This window comes from Dipodomys ordii, unplaced genomic scaffold (assembly GCF_000151885.1).
Source record: "Dipodomys ordii isolate 6190 unplaced genomic scaffold, Dord_2.0 Scaffold47, whole genome shotgun sequence".
Lineage (NCBI taxonomy): Eukaryota > Metazoa > Chordata > Mammalia > Rodentia > Heteromyidae > Dipodomys > Dipodomys ordii.
The window spans coordinates 5,397,195-5,415,632 of NW_012267263.1; the positions used below are offsets into that span (position 1 = coordinate 5,397,195).

Sequence of the window (18,438 nt, forward strand, 5' to 3'; positions counted from 1 at the left end):
AACCACAGACAATAAAGAAAGAATGATGTCATTTTAGTGGGAAGTATTAACAACAAACTTGAGCCCCAGAAGCAATAATTTGTCATGTACTTTTTGATAGACACTGTCACTAAACCATAATATAGAGAGGGGGCTGTTTTACTCATGTGTGGTATTCATCCTCAGCCCCCTCTTCTGGAAAAAAACATTGCCATCAATAACTGTTTCTAGGATTAAAGTGATTTCTAGTGACCAGGAAGTCAATATGAAATAGACAGACAGATAGGTCCTCACCCTCTGTTTTTGGTTTGCTTACACTTCCAAACCTAAGCAAGCACAGAAGCCATACTTGATACATTTTACGAAAATTGAGACATCCCTCTCAATCTCATCCCATCTCCCTCTCTTGAGGGAGGATGTTTCCTCACCTTTTGGTGGGTGGGTGAGAAGTTGACCAGGAATTCTGCTAGATTTGGGATATTATAAGTTAGCCACATGCTTTCTTTCCTTGGGTAACTCTCCTCCCAAGACCTCAGATGAGCTAGTAGCCACATAGATAGCTGAAAGGAGGTGTGTTTGAACACTATCCAGACCTGTAACATCTCTCTCCCTTGTAACACTGTAACACAAATGCCACAGGCAGTAGGAAGGTAAAGCAAATATGCTTTCAAAGTGTCCTTCTCCAGTCTGCAGTCACCACAGGTTTCTCTGGAAAGCAAAGGAGACCCTTTATGTCTCCTTTTCATCCTACCTCTTGCTCCCTAAGTATCTTCAAAAGTCTCACTGTACCTGCCGTTAATAAGAAGGACTGTCAGGTGTGCCCCCAGAGTGACATCTGACTTAGTTCATGGAATTAAGGTTCTGGTCATCATTCTCAAATGGTGGGCTGCTTGTGGAGGAAGTAGTCAGACCTTACCTTGGTTGTTGCCACCCAGTTAAGATACACATGGGTTTCCTTCAGCCCCTAACCTTGTCCCTTCCTATAATTTGGCTTTCCCATAGTGCCATTCCTCCCTTCTCCCCCACAAGGCATCTAATTCTTATCTTTTATTTAAATTACTGGCTAGAATGTGTAGTTGTTGTAAGTGGCAAATCTTTTGTAGAGGAAGTTGAGTCATTGATTGCACACACTTGAACTGATTTTTCTTTTCCTCCCTGTGGACTGTTCGATGTGTCCCTAAGGCCATCCTACTCTTAATCAGCCACTCAGTAGCTTCCTTCCTTTCCAGTCATTCTCTGTCTTAAATAATTTAGACTGTGTGATCCTCAGGGAACAAACCAGACAAATACAAACTAATTACTTGATTAAACATCAGACTTGCAATACAGCCTCCAGCATGTCCATGTTAATCTTGTGCAAATTATCTTATGCTTTCTTTTTATATATCAGCATGCCTATATATGTTCAGTTTGTGTTTAACTGCTATAAAACAAAAAAGATGAACTATTTCCAGTGTCCTATAGCAATAAATGAGAAGAGAAAGTTCATAAATACATAAATAAATAATAGTATGTTCAAAGGCACATTTTGTATACTGGTGACTTTCTTTAACTGATATTTTCAAGTTAATATTTGTTTCATGCACAGTTTATCCAAGAGGAAAAATAGAAAACAAGCTTCCAGAAAGTGCTAAGCTTTCTACTTTAAGGGTAGAAATGGTGTTCTCCTGATCTTTGAACTCAACCTGAACACCTAACAGACATCTTAGGTGGCTTGTTGAAGACTGTCTCCACATGGTAGGAATCATTGTTAGGTCCACTAAAAAAAATTCTCCTAAAATTTCCAATTTGGGATCAAGCCATCATTCTGTCTTCTCTGATCCTATACTTGGGCTGCAACACACCACGGCAGTGATGCTGGTTTGAGACACTGGCTCATATGGGTCCTTCATAAGAGATGGTAATCCTTCATTTATTTCTGACCTGTCTCCTGTTCCCTCTTTCGAGTTCCCCAGATACCATTCCTATGTTTGGTGACACTCCTGGAGCCTCAGTTTTGTCCTCTTTCACAACTGGTGGACTTACTTCTTCTTTTCTTTCTTCTTATTTTTTTTTGGTGCCAGTCCCAGGGATTGAACTAGTGCTCTACCACTTGAGTCACAGTTCCATTTGTTTTTTCTTTTGGGGTGTAGTTGGAGGAAAGAGCCTCACAGACTTTCCAACCTGGGCTGGCTTTAAACCACAATCCTCAGATCCCAGCCTTCTGAGTAGGTATGCTTACAGGGGTGAGCCAAAGGCACCTGGCTTTTCTCCCTTTTCACTGAAAAAAGATAAACGCTCTTAAGTTTCAGTGTCCGTAAGGACAAATCTGTTGGTATTCATGCCTATTTCCCTTCTTTCCCTCCAGCCTGACTACAGGAGCTGAGCACAGGTTGATTCCTAGCTATAGCTTCCATCTCTCCTGCTCCTCTGTCTTGGGGTATACAGCTATCAGTTCCCCATTAGTATCTTTTTAATGTCCACCTTTACTTCTTCACTGACTTCATCTCATAAGAAGTTGGAGGCCTTAGACCCTCCCTGAAACTGTACCCCAGCTCTAGCTTTTCAATAAATCTATTTGAAGATAATACACTTCTTTCCCAAAGAATCCTTTATATTTGCTGTTTTGACATCTTCATCAACTCTCTTTTCTTGACTCATCCCTAAAAATGTTTTATTACTAATTCTATATAATATCCATATATTGTTGTATGTACCTAAAGTTTAAGAATAATAAAATGGTTGAGCATAAACTGTAATCTCAGCTATTGGGGAGATAATATTGGGAAGACAGCAGCTTGGAGCACAAAAAAGTTTGTGAGACCCTAACTCAATGAAAAGCTGGCTATGATGGTGTATTCCTGTTGTCCAGCCATCTAGGAAATGTGCCAGGATGACTTCTACTTACTGGGTATTTTGTACTGAAAGAACAGGCATACACCACTATGGCACTTTGCTTTTCGTTGGTTGGGATGGCATCTTGTGGATGTTTTAGCTCAGGCTGGCCTGAAACCATGATTGTCTTGGTCTCTAGATCCTGAGTAGCTAGGATTACAGGAATAAGCCACTGTGCCTAGCCTCCATTCTTTTGTCAAAACTTCTTCCTTCACTCTCAAAGTTCCTTGAAATTTTTTTTCAGCCTTGCCACTAGTGTTCATCTACACACATCACTGTTAACAATCTTCTAGGCTGGGGGTAATGCCAAGTGTACACCACTTTAGATGTCTATTGTGCCTTTAAACTCGATGTTCCAAAGTTAATCGGAATACATTATATTTAAAGATGATAATCTATTCTCAGCAAAACTTTCCTTTTTAAGATTCTGGTTAAATGTACCAACCTTGTGCATATTAAATCTTTAAATCAGAATCCCTGGTAGCATCTTAGAGTCTTCCTTCATCACTCTTTTCCTACCCACAAGTAAAATAGTAACTCACATTTTATTAAGCACTTACAATACAAAATGTTTTACATAATTTAATTTACTTAACATAATTTATTTAACATGATTTCCTAAAAAACTCTAAAAGTGACAGCTTATTAGTTTTATTCACTGTAGGGACCAAGTCACTAAGAGGTTAAATGGTGTGCTTAGGTCCATCTGCAGTTGGGTGGTTCTCCAATGGTAATAAGACCTTTTTGTTGCTAGTCAAGGCCTATCTCATCTCACTGCTCTCCCAAGCCAATTCCCTGAAAGCACTAAGCTCTACATGTGTGAGTAGCCTCACCCAGCTTCTTGTCTTTTGGGCTGTCCATCCATCCGTGAAGACCCAGTTTCATTCCTCCTTTGCTAAGATGCCTTTGTAGGTCAAGCCAGGATTTGCATCCAACCTTCCTTTGTGTTACATTACTCCATATAGATAGGGGATATCTTTGAGGATCCTGTCCCCCTAATCTGTGAGGAACTCCTTAAGGCTGGATACTACATAGCTTGTCTGGTGGCCCTAATCCCTAATGTGGAGCCCGGAACAGAGTGTGTGTTCAGGACATTTTTGGAATGAATGTCAAGTTGAACAGCATCTCTGCAATGTTTCTCCTTACTTTATTACCTGAATTACCATTCTAACACACCATCATTATTTTCAACCTGCTTAGTAGCTTCCTGATTCACTGAAGTTATAGCCTGTCTTCCACATTGCTGTCAACTGAGTTTTCCTGAAATGCAGAATTAACCAAAAGGCTCCACCACTCTGAAATCTTCATATACCATTCTTACATACGTAACAATGATGACAGTAATAATGATATAGTTGCCTGTAGTTAAGCTTTATGGTTTTAGGACAGTTCTATGCAAATTTATGCCAACCCTTTACAGTAATTATATCCATATTAGAAGCAAGGCACTTAGAGCTCAGAAAGATTAATTGATTTATGTCAGGTCATTACACTCATAAATGTCATGCTGGAGTGAGGCCATGCATCTCCACTCCACCGCATTTTCCCTCAAAGATATTACCCTAGGATGTGAAATCTACACTAAGGTCCCTATATTCATGCCTTTTTATGGCTCTGTAATATTCACCTGCATGAAAAGTTGGTGTCTGCTTTTGCTACACTGTACCTCTTGTGTGGAGTATCTTCCTCCCACCCTACATGCTTCTACTTTCTTACTTTCTTCTACTTCTTACAAGCTCATTTCAAATATCACTTATGTCTTGAGGCTATTTCTTTTCATTATAGTATGATGTGAGAGTCCTTCTCAAGCTCCTCCAAACCACTTACGTTTTTCCCTCTTTCATAATAACTTGCACATTCTGTTTTGTGCTATGGCTTTATAAGAACACATCTTTACTTATACCCAACGATTTCTCTATCTTCTGGTTACCTTTCCATGATGAATAAAAATTATTCTTTGGGGGAGGTTAGTTGTGGAGTTGGGAAGGAAGGGAAGGTAGAGGGAAAATGAAGGACGAGGCAACAATGCTCAATCGGAAATGTACTTATTACCTTGCTCATGTAACTGTAACCCCTCTGTACAGTATTTTTACAATAAAAATGTACAAAAATTATTCTTAGGATACTTAATAGTCTTTTTTATAGATCATTCATGTTTACAAAACACAACCCCCAAATAAGAATCCTAATAATTCTTCCTCTTCTCCGTTTCCTTCTCCTTCCCCTTCCCCTCCTCCTTCTCCTTCCTCCCTTCTTTCTTTGCTTTCCCTTCTCCCCTCCCTTCCTTCTTTCCCTTTCTTTTCTTAAATTTAATACTTTTTCTGAAGCTTGAACTCAGTGCCTAAGTGCCCTGAGCTTTTTGCCTGAGGCTGAAGCTCTGCCACTTGAGCACAGCTCCATTTTCAGCTTTTCAGTGGTTACTTGGAGCTAAGAGTTTCATGGACTTTCCTACCCATGCTGGCTTCAAACCTCCATCCTGAGATCTCAGCCTCCTAAGTAGCTAGGCTTACAGGCATGAGCCAATGACATCTAGCCCTAATAATATTTTAATAACTTCAGATTTATTAAACATAATCCCTTAAAGAAGGACTATAAATTCCTTTGGAGAAGAGTATATGTACTTATATTTGGCTACACTGGAGCATCTTACATACTAAGTGTTCAATACATGCTTGTTGATTAAACTGAGTATCTGTACCTGTATGCAAACTTGGTTGTTAATATTTAATTCTATCTAAGCATTTCCTTGTGATTTTTCCATGTAATAAATCCTATGAATAGTAAAGGTGATATAATTGCTTAAAACATTCAGGTGCGAAGAATTTCCAAAAATATAAAAATTATATATATGGACTATTTAAACATATTTGTCATGTATTTCAAATGTGAACTATGTTGTTCTATGTGTACATAAAATAAAACACAGTTTACAGGGTACAATGACTTTCTAAGATTTATTATTATAAGGACAGACACTGTCTTTTCTGGATTTTGCGTGGCTCGGTGAGTTTAGGTAAGCTATATACTCAGTACATGCAGTAATTCTAAGTTTGGGACTTCAGAATCAATTGGATTTCAGCTTTGGTGTCTAGGACCATGGAAATGGAAATATAAACTATTCCATGGTCCAATCACAAAGATTAAATAAAATAATCCAGAGAAAAATAGAATAGCTTCCTTTACTTAATTTAAGCACTCATAAAATATAGCACTGATTAACACGAAACTGAACCTCTAAAATGAGGAATAAAATTTATTTCTGAGCTTTAGTTAGAGAAGCTAAGTGATTTCTTGTTCCTCTAAACATGGCTCAGCACCTCCGCCCACAGGGAGGTCTGCTGAAGAGCCTGACAACGGATTGTTCTTCACTCCCAAACTCCTTGCACTCAGAAATAAATGTTTTCCGAAATAAGATACTGGATTAATCTTGCCATTCAGAATAAAAGGTAAAATGCCACTGTAGATTAGAGCAGGGCTTTGTTTTCAGTTTCTGAACCAGAACAATCACTTGGCTTTTTAGTTCTTTCACACTTATTATTCCTGTTACCACAATCTTACCCAAAAATTGCCACTACTAACACAATATGGTAATTTTGTTACCCTGTCAATCCTCCAAATGCCCAGTAGCTCACAGGAGCACTGCCATCTGGGGAAGGAGACAACCCTTCCTAGGCTGGCCTACGGGCCCAGCACCCACCTGGGATTAAGAATAGCAGAGAGAAATAGTCCTTCCTAATGGAACTGAAGAGCATGTCCTGCTCTTTAAACCATTCCTGGGGAAGGTACCACACTGGGCCTCAGACAGGAATTCTAGGATCAAATGGGAAGGCTGGGTACACTACTCAAAACAACCTAAACCTCTAATCTGGCCTTTCAACCAATGAACACCTAATAACAGTCTTGCTTTTGGGCAATGCAGCAGAAGGACCTAGGGTATGAAAATAAAAAATACAGTACAGTGTTAGGACTGCTGAGCCCCTCCATGATGTTCACCATCAGGGATTAAAAAAAAAAGTGGAGGATCAGTGGAATCAGTTTGAGAAACAGTATTCAACTCAGGTTTCACAGACTGACAAAAATACAAGTCATAATAATTATTGGTTTTGGTGGCAACTAGTCATAGAAGGTTTTTGGAAAAATAGTACCTGCTGGCAAAAAATAAAAGTACTTTGAAAACTTTTGTTTTCATCCTATTGCTTAGGCTGGTATAACACCAAGAAACAAAACTGCAACTGATTTGAACATGAATACAACTGAGCAAATAACCAGTAGGACTACTAACACTGTGTTTAGGAAAAAAAAAATCACCATGAGGAATCAGGCCAATGTAAGACAAGTAGATGAGTCCCAGGAGCTGTACACTCATCCATCAGTTTGTTTTAGACTTTTTAATCTAATTTTTGAACATTTTTTATTGTAAAAATGCTGTGCAAAGGGGTTACAGTTACATGAGCAAGGTCATGAGTACATTTCCTATTGAGCATCGTTGCCTCCTCCTTTGTTTTCCCTCTACTCTGCCTTCCCTCCCACCTCCACAACTACTCGCCACCCCCCCCATCCCCAGCCCGAAGTTGTAAAGTTCATTTTCAACATAGTGTCTTGTACATCTCATTGTTACAATGGGTCAACCTGTAACCTTATTTAAGCATTTTGTTTTCTCCCTTCCCTTCCCCGAATTAGAGAAGTGTATATACAGAGACAGACATCAAATACAGTGAAAACGGGGGTTATACCATGGGGGAGGAACATACAAAGAAACAAAAAAATCACATGGTACATTATAAATGCATTAGAAACAATAGCAAGGAAGAAAAAAGATATTTGTGTCCCTATCTTGGGGTTCATTTCGCTTAACATCATCTTATATGGTCATATGTACATAGCTTTTGGCCTTTTCTGCTTGTCCTAAACATGTACTAGTTAGTGCAAATAAGGGAAACCATGGGACCTATTAATCTAATTTTATTAAGTAATTGTACAAGGAAGCTACAATTCCATAAATCAGGTTATGAGACAATGCATCTTGATCAATGTTACTCCTTCCATCGTTCTTTTCCACTTTCCCTCCTCCCATCCTTACCTTCAAATTACGTCATTTAATTTTGGGATTGACTTTTTAAAATTATTTTTTCTAAAGGTGATGAGCACAGGGTTACAGTTACATAAGGTAAGGTACATTTCTTTTTGAACCTGTTACCCCCTCCCTCATTTTCTCCAGTTTTCCCTGCTCCACTCCCCCCTCAAGTTGTAAAGTTCATTCCCAACATAATGTCTAGTGAGTATCATTGTTGCATTAGTTCATTCTTTGTCCTGCTGTTTCTGTGATTCACTTTCCCTTTGCAGATCAGATAAACTTATGTACAAGACAAAAAGCACAGAAAACTGAAACAAAAAATAAAAATAACTGCAACAGTACATAATAAAAACCTCTTGTTTCCAATTCTTGGAGTTCATTTAGATACATTTCATTATCTTTGGTCATATGCACCTAGTGATTAGGCTATTGGGATCCTCTGCTAAGAATATCATAGAGATATTCTAGTTATTACCAATTAGGGAAACCATGCAACCTACATTTCTTTGGGCTTGCTTAGCTTGGTATAATTTTTTCCAGGTCTTTCTATTTCCTTATGAATGGGGCAATGTCACTTTTTGATTGAAGGATAGAACTCTATTGTGTACATATACCATATTTTCTTGGTCTATTCCCATGCTCCTGGATTGGGAGGATTAATATCATGAAAATGGCAATATTACCCAAAGTCATCTACAAATTCAATGCAATACCCATCGATACCCCACCACAATTCTTTATAAAATAGAAGCAATCAAAAATTCATATGGAATCACAGAAGACCCCCAAACAGCAAAATCAATTCTTAGCAGGAAGAACAGTGCTGGAGGAATATCAATATCAAACTTCAAACTCTATCACAAAGCTGTAGTTATAAAAACAGCTTGGTACTGGCACAAGAACAGGCTTGATGACCAATGGGATATAACTGAAGACCCAGGAATGAACCCACAGACCTATGTCTACCTAACATTTGATAAGGGAGACGAAAAAAGAAAAACAAGATGGAAGAAAGACAGCTCTTCAACAAATGGTGCTGGGAAGAATTGGCTATATACATGTAGAAAATTGAAATTGGATCCGTATATATCACCTTGCACCAAAATCAATTTCAAATGGATCAAAGACCTCAATGTAAGATTAGATGCCCTGAAAATACTGCAGGAAGGAATAGAGGAAACACTAAGGCTCCTTGGCACAGGGTGAAATTTTCTTAATAAAGACCCAGAAACCCAAAAAAAAATCAAAAAAAGTTTGGATAAATGGGACTGTATTAAACTGCAGAGCTCCTGCATGGTAAAGGGCATAGCTAGCAAGATAAACAGAAAGCCCATAGATTGGGAGAAGATCACTAGCTATACAACAGAAAAGGGCCTCATACCTAAAATATACTTAGAGCTCAAAAATTAAACCTCCCCAAAGCAAATTCTCAAGGAAACAACCACCCCATTTAACGAGAGGGCTAAAGAATTAAAAAGAGACTTCTCTGAAGAGGAAATAAGAATGGCCAACAGACACACAAAGAAACATTCAAAATCTCTGGCCACAAAAGAAATGCAAATCAAAATAACATTAAGAATCCACCTCACCCCAGTCAGAATGTCCATTATCAAGAAAACTAATAAGAGATGCTGGCAAGGATGTGGCCAAAAGGGAACACTACTACATTGTTGGTGGGAGTGTAAACTTGTTCAACCACTCTGGATAGCAGTATGGAGGTTCCTCAAAAGACTAAACATAGAGCTCCCCTATGACCCAGCAATCCCATTCCTGGGCATTTACCCAACTGACCACAAACAAGGCCATACTAAAGCTACCAGCACAACCATGTTCACTGCTGTATTATTTACCAGAGCTAAGATATGGAACCAACTCAGATATCCCCCAGTAGATGAATGGATGGATCATCCCTCAGTTTTCACGTGGGATTGATTCCAGGGCCTTCAGGGTCCCATATATAAAATGATATTGTGTTTGCAAAGACTCTACACACTTCAAATCATTTTTCTTATCATTTACAACTAACTGAGAATGCTTTAATTGTAACAGTTGCTAAGTCCCAAAATAGAAACTCTATGTGGAAAGAATCTGTCAATATCAATTTCTCAAATTGCCCATTTTATCTCTTTATATAGTTTTTCAAATATTGGGGCTTAAATAATCTTTAAGTGATATACAGTACAATATAATATATGCAATATAAATGCTATTTGTAATAATTCTTTTGCTGCTGCTTAATGAATTAGGAAAAAAAATCTAATTTAAAAAATATGCTTAGTTAGATCCATGAGTGTGGAACGCACAGATATGGGAGGTGGGAACTACCTGTATTTCCTGGACAAATTTCACTGGATGGGGAGATCTCAGCCTAGTACACTGACATTCCTTGCATTGCCAGGGCCTGTGCCCTCTGTGACGACAATCATCAGGGATAAAATGAGGTAGAGATCAATGGGATCATGTTGAGAAGCTACAATCAATTCAGCTTTTATAGATGGACAAACACAAAACACAAAAGGCCTTCAAACTGGAAACACAGAGGGCACCTGAGGCCTGCAGTCACACTTGTTCCTTGGTTTTTCAGACTCCCACTCAGTGAAAAGCTGAGGCTACATAGTGTGTGGCCTTTCTTTATTTCCTTCTTATTACATTAAGTCCAACTTGTAAAGACATTAATCCCATGCCTTGGGAGGCCCAACTGTCACCTCCTTCACTTCAGCTATTTCGAGGAACACTGGACTTTCCACCAAGAATGTTAGAACAATGAAGAAAGTTAAGACACACCTGCTCTGAATTTTTATTTTCATGCTCAAGCACTTCATTTTGGACTTCTCAGCTTTCTTGTCTGCTCTTTTCCATTTTCCCGTTTGGGGTAGCAACATAGGAGAGCCCTCTCTCCTTATTCCCTTGTTTTGTGTATCAAGTGCATATTTGTTTCATTTAGTTGGAAGCTTGGCAAAATCCATACATTTCTAAAATTTATTTTTCAATTCACCTGGCTTTCAATGTTCATTTTATCACTTATGTATAAAACACACTATAATTCTGGATCTTCAGTCTGGGGACTGTTTATAGAATTAACATGTTGTTAAAATGTTAAATTAGCATAATTTATATAGAGTTCTCAGAACTTAAAGCAGATGGGTTGGTTGTGTAGAGCCCAGATGCAGGAGCTGAATGACTGGTGAAACACAGGTGATGACAATTTCTCCATAGGGTCCTGTGGCAATCACTCGCCTTCTGGCTCTCTTACAATTTTGTGCTCCTGATGAGAGGTAGTAACTGGTATAGTTTTAAATTTCTTTTAATTAAAATGATAAAACATTTGAAGAACACAGAGAGGATTTCTCATATTCTGCATCTGAGCCAGTACTATACTTTGTCATTATGCTGATACTATCCTGTGTCATTTGTGAGACAAATTACATGAAGTTTGGGTTCATAGAAGTGAGATTTGTGACCAGCTCACAAGAGAAGTCATGTAATTAATTGTGACATTATCATCTTCTTTCTGACTCACAAGATACCTTTTAGTGATAGCATAAACACTAAGAAATTAGCCTTCTGAACAGACTAATAACTAACAATTAATTTGTGAACTGACCAGTTTGCAATTATCAAACTGATCTTTCATATGCAGTTAAAGGAACGAATGGCATTCCTTGAAAAAGACAGGAAAATCATGGGATTGAAGTTCAGTAAAAAAGAGGATGATAATCACATCTTTATCCTGTTTTCTATGTAACCTATTTCTGTACTTCTTTCCACAGACAATCTGCAATGCGTTTGCGAAAACCCCATGTCCATCACAGATAAGAAGAATAGTGGGGCAGAAAAGGCTTGGAGCTTGTGTTCTAGACATTGGCTCTACCATAATCAGCAGAATAACCCTGGTCAATTTTATTTTATCAATCATTTATGTTCCCACTTGTAAACTTATATTAATAATCATATTTTGGTAGGTGATAAAATATCTAGCATATCTAGTACATAGTAGGTAGTCAAGAAATAGTAATTACCACTATAATACTAACTTTATAATTATGGTTGGAAGTTTTTGGCTTTGGAGGGAGAGGATAAATATAGAAGACATTTATGAGCTTGTTTTTAATCTATTTTGCTCTGTTAATTATTTAATATTTAACTGGTTAATTATTCATAGTCAAATAGAAGGTATAATAAAAGTGTGCTTATTAAGCAATAATTTGCTTTCCCAACTCCCAATGCACTAAAGCCCATGTGCTTCAAAAGAGAAAGTTAAGAGTAAGCAGGATATATCCTCTTCCTAAGAGCTGGCATAGGGTTCTGAAGAGCTTATAAGATTGCCATTATGCCCTACAGCTTTGCCCCAAGTCAGTAGGACAGTTTTGCAGGTGTTTAGCCCAGAGTCTCCCTGGATGAAAGAGTCAGTGGAAAATGATTGCTACAAACATTTGTTGTAATTAAAGCTTAAACAGGCCAGGATAGTAATATTTGAGTTGAATCATTAGGCCTGTATATGTGAGATTATTTCTTGAGGATTTAGGGATGAAACTTTAACCAAAGATTTGATTCTTGTTTTTAGGCTATTCATAGATAGGAAACAAAACAGAATAAAATACAGAACTATTAACAAAAGCAACACACACACACACACACACACACACACACATAGACACATACACACTCACATACACCATGAAGGATCTTGTTAGGGTGACAAAGTGGTTGTACAACCCTAGAAACTCACTAAATTTATTTTATATTACTGAGTTGCATACAGAAAATTTTTTTTACTTTTATTGAGTTGTTAGATTTATTGGTGTTGATTTTTCCACTATCTTCCTTTCAGAGACAAGTCTTTCATTAAGAAATTTCTCTTGGCAACAGTGCCAGCAAGTCTGTGGCTTGACTTTTCATTTTCTTTTTTTTCCCTTTTTAATTTTTTTATTGTGAAAATACCGTAAAGAGGGGTGACAATTACATGGACAAGATAATGAGCACATTTCTTATCAAACATTGTTGCCTCCTCCTTTGTTTCCCCTTCCCATCCCTTCCCACACACACCTTCGCCCCCACCATTCGGTCGCCCCCCAAAAGTTGTAAAGTTCATTTTTCGACATAATGACTTGTACATCTCATTGTTGCAATGGTTTCACCTGTATCCCTATTTAAACGATTTGTTTTTCCCCTTCCCCTAGACAAATTAAGTGAAAACATCAAATAAAGTGAAAACAGGGGTTATACCGTGGGGGAGGGACGTACAAAGAAACAAAGAAATCATTTTATAAATATGTTAGAAACAATTGCATGAAAGAAAAAAAATTTGAATACATATCTTAGGGTTCATTTCCCTAAAATCAACTTTTCTGCTTGACTCAGACATATACTAGTTACTGCAAATAAGGGAAACCATGGGACCTATGTTTCTTTGGGCTTGGCTTACTTCACTTAATATAATTTTTTCCAAGTCTTTCCATTTCCTAACAAATGGGGCAATGTCATTCTTTCTGATGGAGGCATAGAATTCCATTGTGTACATATACCACATTTTCTTGATCCATTCATCTACTGAGGGGCATCTGGGTTGGTTCCATATCTTAGCTATGGTAAATAAGCTGCAATAAACATAGTTGTGCTGGTAGCTTTAGTGTGGTCTTGTTTGTGAACACCTGGGTAAATGCCCAAAAGTGGGATTGCTGGGTCATAGGGGAGCTAGGTTGAGCATTTCTTCATGTGTCTATTGGCCACAGTGCTGGAGGAATATCAGTACCAAATTTCAAACTCTACTACAAAGCCATAGTGATCAAAACAGCTTGTTACTTGCACAGGATCAGACTTCAGGACCAATGGAATAGAATTGAAAACCCAGAAATGAACCTAAAGATCTATATAGTCATCTAATCTTCGATAAGGGAGCTAAAAAAATAGAATGGAAGAAAGACAGCCTCTTCAGTAAATGGTGCTAGAAAAATTGGTTAACTACTTATAGAAAACTAAAGCTAGATCCTTATATATCACTCTGCACCAGAATCAACTCCAATGGATCAAAGACCTCGGAGTCAAAGCAGACACTCTGAAAACATTACAGGATGGAATAGGAGAAACCCTAGGTCTCCTTGGCGCAGGCCGAAATTTTCTTAATAGAGACCCAGAAACACAACAAATCAAAGAAAGGTTGGACAAATGGGATTGCATAAAATTGCAGAGCTTCTGCATGGCAAAGGACATAGCTAGCAAGATCAATAGAAAGCCCACGGATTGGGAGATCTTTACTAGCCATACAACCGACAAGGGTCTCATAACTAAACTATACCTGGAACTCAAAAAATTAAATCCCTCCAACAACAAATCTTCAAAGACACAACTGCCCAATAAAAGTGGGTTAAAGACTTAAAGAGAAATGTTATTTTTTTACAGTACATGGGGACTGAACTTAGGACCTTACCCAGTTCCCCACATCCTTTGCATATTTTTAGTGGTTTTTAATACAGTGTGTCTCAGTTTTGCCCAGGCTGGTCCTGCATGGTGATCTTCCTACCTTTGCATCCCAAGTAGCTGGGAATACAGATATATGACATCACATCTGGCCAATGGTTTTGTTTTTGTATTTGTTCTTTGAGACATAAACTCTACAGCTGTTAAGCTGTAGAAATCACATAAGGAAGAAATGAGTAGTTAATATATAGGATAAAGTGATGGGGATAATTCTTAGAACTGTTGTAACAGAGATCCATGTAATTTCTAGTCAATTCAAAGTTACAGTTAGCTAGTTAGGCGTGGTGAGTCTTTTATTGCAACATGCTTGGTCAAAATGTTTCTGGAATTCTTCCTTGGGAAGAAGTCACAAGGAGAGTGGTGGGGTGAAGGATCTCAGAGATAAGAGATAATCTGAATCCAGAGAGCCAAAAGACAAGCCTTAAAGTGTCTGAGTAAGCTAGGGAGATCTGTTTAGGACTAAGACCCAGCACAGTGTGCCACATCTTCCTACATATCCTCCTCATCTCAAGAAAAAAGGGGCCACAGGATTTCTTGAGATGACAACATCATTAGACTGAGTGTTCTAATAGATCTACTTTGTTCTTGAGCCCTGAGATTGTCTTTAATTCAACCTATTCTACTAAGTGAGACTTTCCACTGGGTTGTTTTTTTTTGGGGGGGGTCCGGTCGTGGGGCCTGAACTCTGGGCCTGGGCGCTGTCCCTCAGCTCTTCAGTTCAAGGCTAGCGCTCTACCAGTTGAGCCGCAGCACCACTTCTGGCTTTTTTCTTTTTGCTTATGTGGTGCTGAGGAATCGAACCCAGGGCCTCATGCATGCAAATCAAGCGCTCTACCAGTGAGCCAGCCCCTCCACTGGGTTTTTTATTTGACTTAAAGAGATTGCATTTCTAGAATTTCAGTTTGATTCTTTTTGAGATGTCTGTATCTTGATTAAATTCTTCTTTCACATCATACATTGTTTTCCTTATTTCTTTTTTTCTTATCTACTTGTCTTTGCTGTTTCTTTTTTTATTATTAAAGTTTATTTTGTTTTATTGTAAGGGTGATGTCAGTTACAGTTACATAAGTAAGGTAATGAGTACATTTCTTGTTTAACATTGTTACCCCCTCCCTTGTTTTCTCCCACTTTCCCTCCCTCCTGACTCCCTTCCCCCCAATTTGTAAAGTTCATTTCCAAAATAGTGTATCATGAGTATTGCTGTTGTATTCGTTCACCCTTTGTTCACTGTCACACCATTTTGTTATTCCCCTTCCCTTCTTCAAATCAGATAAACATATATACAAAACACAGGATACCAAAATAAAAAAGTGACAACAGGGGATAAATCAAAGGGAAAAAAAAAAAGAAAAAAGAAATAACTTCACATAGCACATTAAGAAACAAAATCAAAATCAGAGAGACAAAAACCCTTATTGTTTCCATATCTTGGAGTTCATTTCGATATGCATAATTTTTTATGGTCATACATATATAGCTATTGAGATCCTCTGCTAGGACTATGCTAGACATATACTAATTATTACAAATGAGGGAAATCATGGAGCCTATGCTCTTTGGGTCTGGCTGACTTCACTTAATATGAATTTTTCCAACTCTTTCCACTTCCTTTCATTCAACTGTTTATTTGCAGACTTTTGAGTTCTTTGGGCTTTCTTCTCTTCATTATCCTTAGTGTTGGCATTGTTGGCCTTTGGATGTGTCATAGTGCCTTGTTTATTCATATTTCTTGATTCTACATTAAAATTTATGTATCTGAGGCCCATTAATTGGTTATATGTTTTAACCATCTTGTAGCTGAGATGTTTTAAGTACTTAGGCAGCATTTAGATATATAGTGGAAGGGAGGCAGTATTTAGCTTCTCAGGATGACCATTACAAAGGACTGCAAGTGATTCCTTGAATGCATTAAAGCTATCCCAAATATGAATATTTCCTTTCTAAAACGAATCTACTGCCTAACACATAGAAGGAACTCAATAAATACCTACTGATCAATTCTGTTTACACTGTGACCACATGCTACTTTGGTGCCATATAAATATAAACATTAAAATAAATTTGGTGCTTTAAAAATACCAAGATTCTATAGCAGAACAATAAAACAATGTAACAGTGCATGACTCAGGAGGAAGAAAAGCATGGGGATCTCTGGAAATGCAATTCTCAGAGGGGTTTCAAGTAACACCAGGAGAAAAAGGAACACACTACATGTTCCTCATAATTGAGACTCTCTGTTCTGGCTCTGAACAAAGAACCAGCAGTCAAGGCAGGATTGTTTGGGGCAAACTTCAAGAAATTAAAAAACAGGTTAAAAAAAAAGAATAAAGGTCAGTCTGTTACCTAGTATAGACAGATGGCTGTGTTTACACAGTTAGAGGAGCAATGCAGAAAGACTTCCAAAGTTCCAGATGAGGCACCATTGCCAAGAAAACGCTTCAGGTTGGCAGAAGGTAGAAACCCTGTATTGGGTAAATATTTAGCAACATGGAAGAATTTTAACACTAATATCTCACTTGTAATAGAATATGCTTTATGGTCTAAAATCTCTTTTCCCATTCTGTTTTACAAGGGATGATAAAAATCAAAACATAATCACCTGTCGGATGAATACCACACCTGTGAAGCTATATTTCAAATGAGCCAACTTCCTAATTACAATGGGGAGAGAACTGGCAGGAGGAAGCGAGTTCTTCCTACCATCCCTGCTCTAGGCTCTGGGCTCTCAGACAAAGGGCTGCTGGTATAACCACAAAAACCTGCTAAAATCATCTTTTATTATTCCTGTCTGCACAACAAACGGCTCCATCTGGAGCTCAGTTGTTCATTCCAGCCAAAATTTGAGAGGGCTCAGCTCTGAGGCATGTGATAGCAGCTCTGCCTCAGATGGAGTATCAGACCACTATTGTTACCAGGATCACTGTCTATAGAGTCAACGGACAGCTGGATTCGTGCAGGCTGTTGGGCTAAATGAGTCATAGGACACAGAAAATACAAATGATGAACCTATGTCTGAACAAGACTGTAGTGCAGGTAGAGAGAACGTATCTAAACATGTATGCAGAAACAGAATAGTCCATTGGTCATGGTAAGTGCAAATGTAGTAATGGTAGTGATACTCAGAACTGAGTGAGCTGTAGTGGCCAGGAATATTTTCAAGGCCCTGTGTTAAGTTCCCACCTGCTTTCCCAGGAACATCCTGGGAAAATGCCATAAAGCAGCCAGTTCTTCCTGCACAGAGAAGGCTCCCATTCTTCCAAAAGTGTGTTATCTAACCACTACAGGCCTAATGACCAATTCTTCTGTGTGTTTTAAATGAACTGACACTGGACAGTGCAACTACAGAGGGTGGGTATTCAGAGGTCTGAATGAACCCTTAGACAGTTGGGCATCCACAGACTGCATGCTTGCTATGCCCTAGGGCTTGTAGTCTCTTCTTCAAGGAGGAAAGATGCTGCCCTATGTCTTTGAGTTGCTGTGTTTAGGCTTAGCATCCATGTCTGTCTGGTCTGGGATGCTATGTTGAGGTTTAGCCACTAGGCTCTTCATACATAACTTTCTTAAATTATTCTAAGTAAGGACTGTTAAACCTTAAATATCAGGCAGACTCTCTATTCGATTCCTTCGCTTCTTGCATCCCAGAAAATGATCTGAAGGGCCAGAAGACTTGGATAGCTATTTCCTAGCAGACTCTGACTGGATACAAATGGACTTGCCAGTGGTTCCGTATGGAAGCCATGCCTGTAGGCAGTAAGTGGTGTCCTGCCAGGCCTGGCCTTGAGAGCAGAGCTCATTATAGAAAAGGGCATGATGACATGTAAAAAGAGTAAAATCCCCAAACCTGGGAAAATTATTTTCAGCACTGTCTGCTTAAATAGGCAGCATGAAGGTCTGTAAAGTCTGATTCCTCCAAATCAGACTATAAAATAGAGAGTTTTGTTAGTTCATTTAGGCCTGTGAGCCAGAAGGTAAGAGTAGCCTTTGAGTGCCATAGCCAGAAAGACTACTGCTTCTGTCATCTGTGTGGCCTGTCT

General features: G+C 38.4%; 1 protein-coding gene across 1 annotated transcript in view; it reads right to left on the reverse strand.

The window, feature by feature from the left end:
• Aff3 (AF4/FMR2 family, member 3) overlaps positions 1-18,438 on the reverse strand; it is a 436,486-nt gene that overhangs the window by 193,782 nt on the left and 224,266 nt on the right. The gene's annotated exons all lie outside the window — the stretch shown is intronic.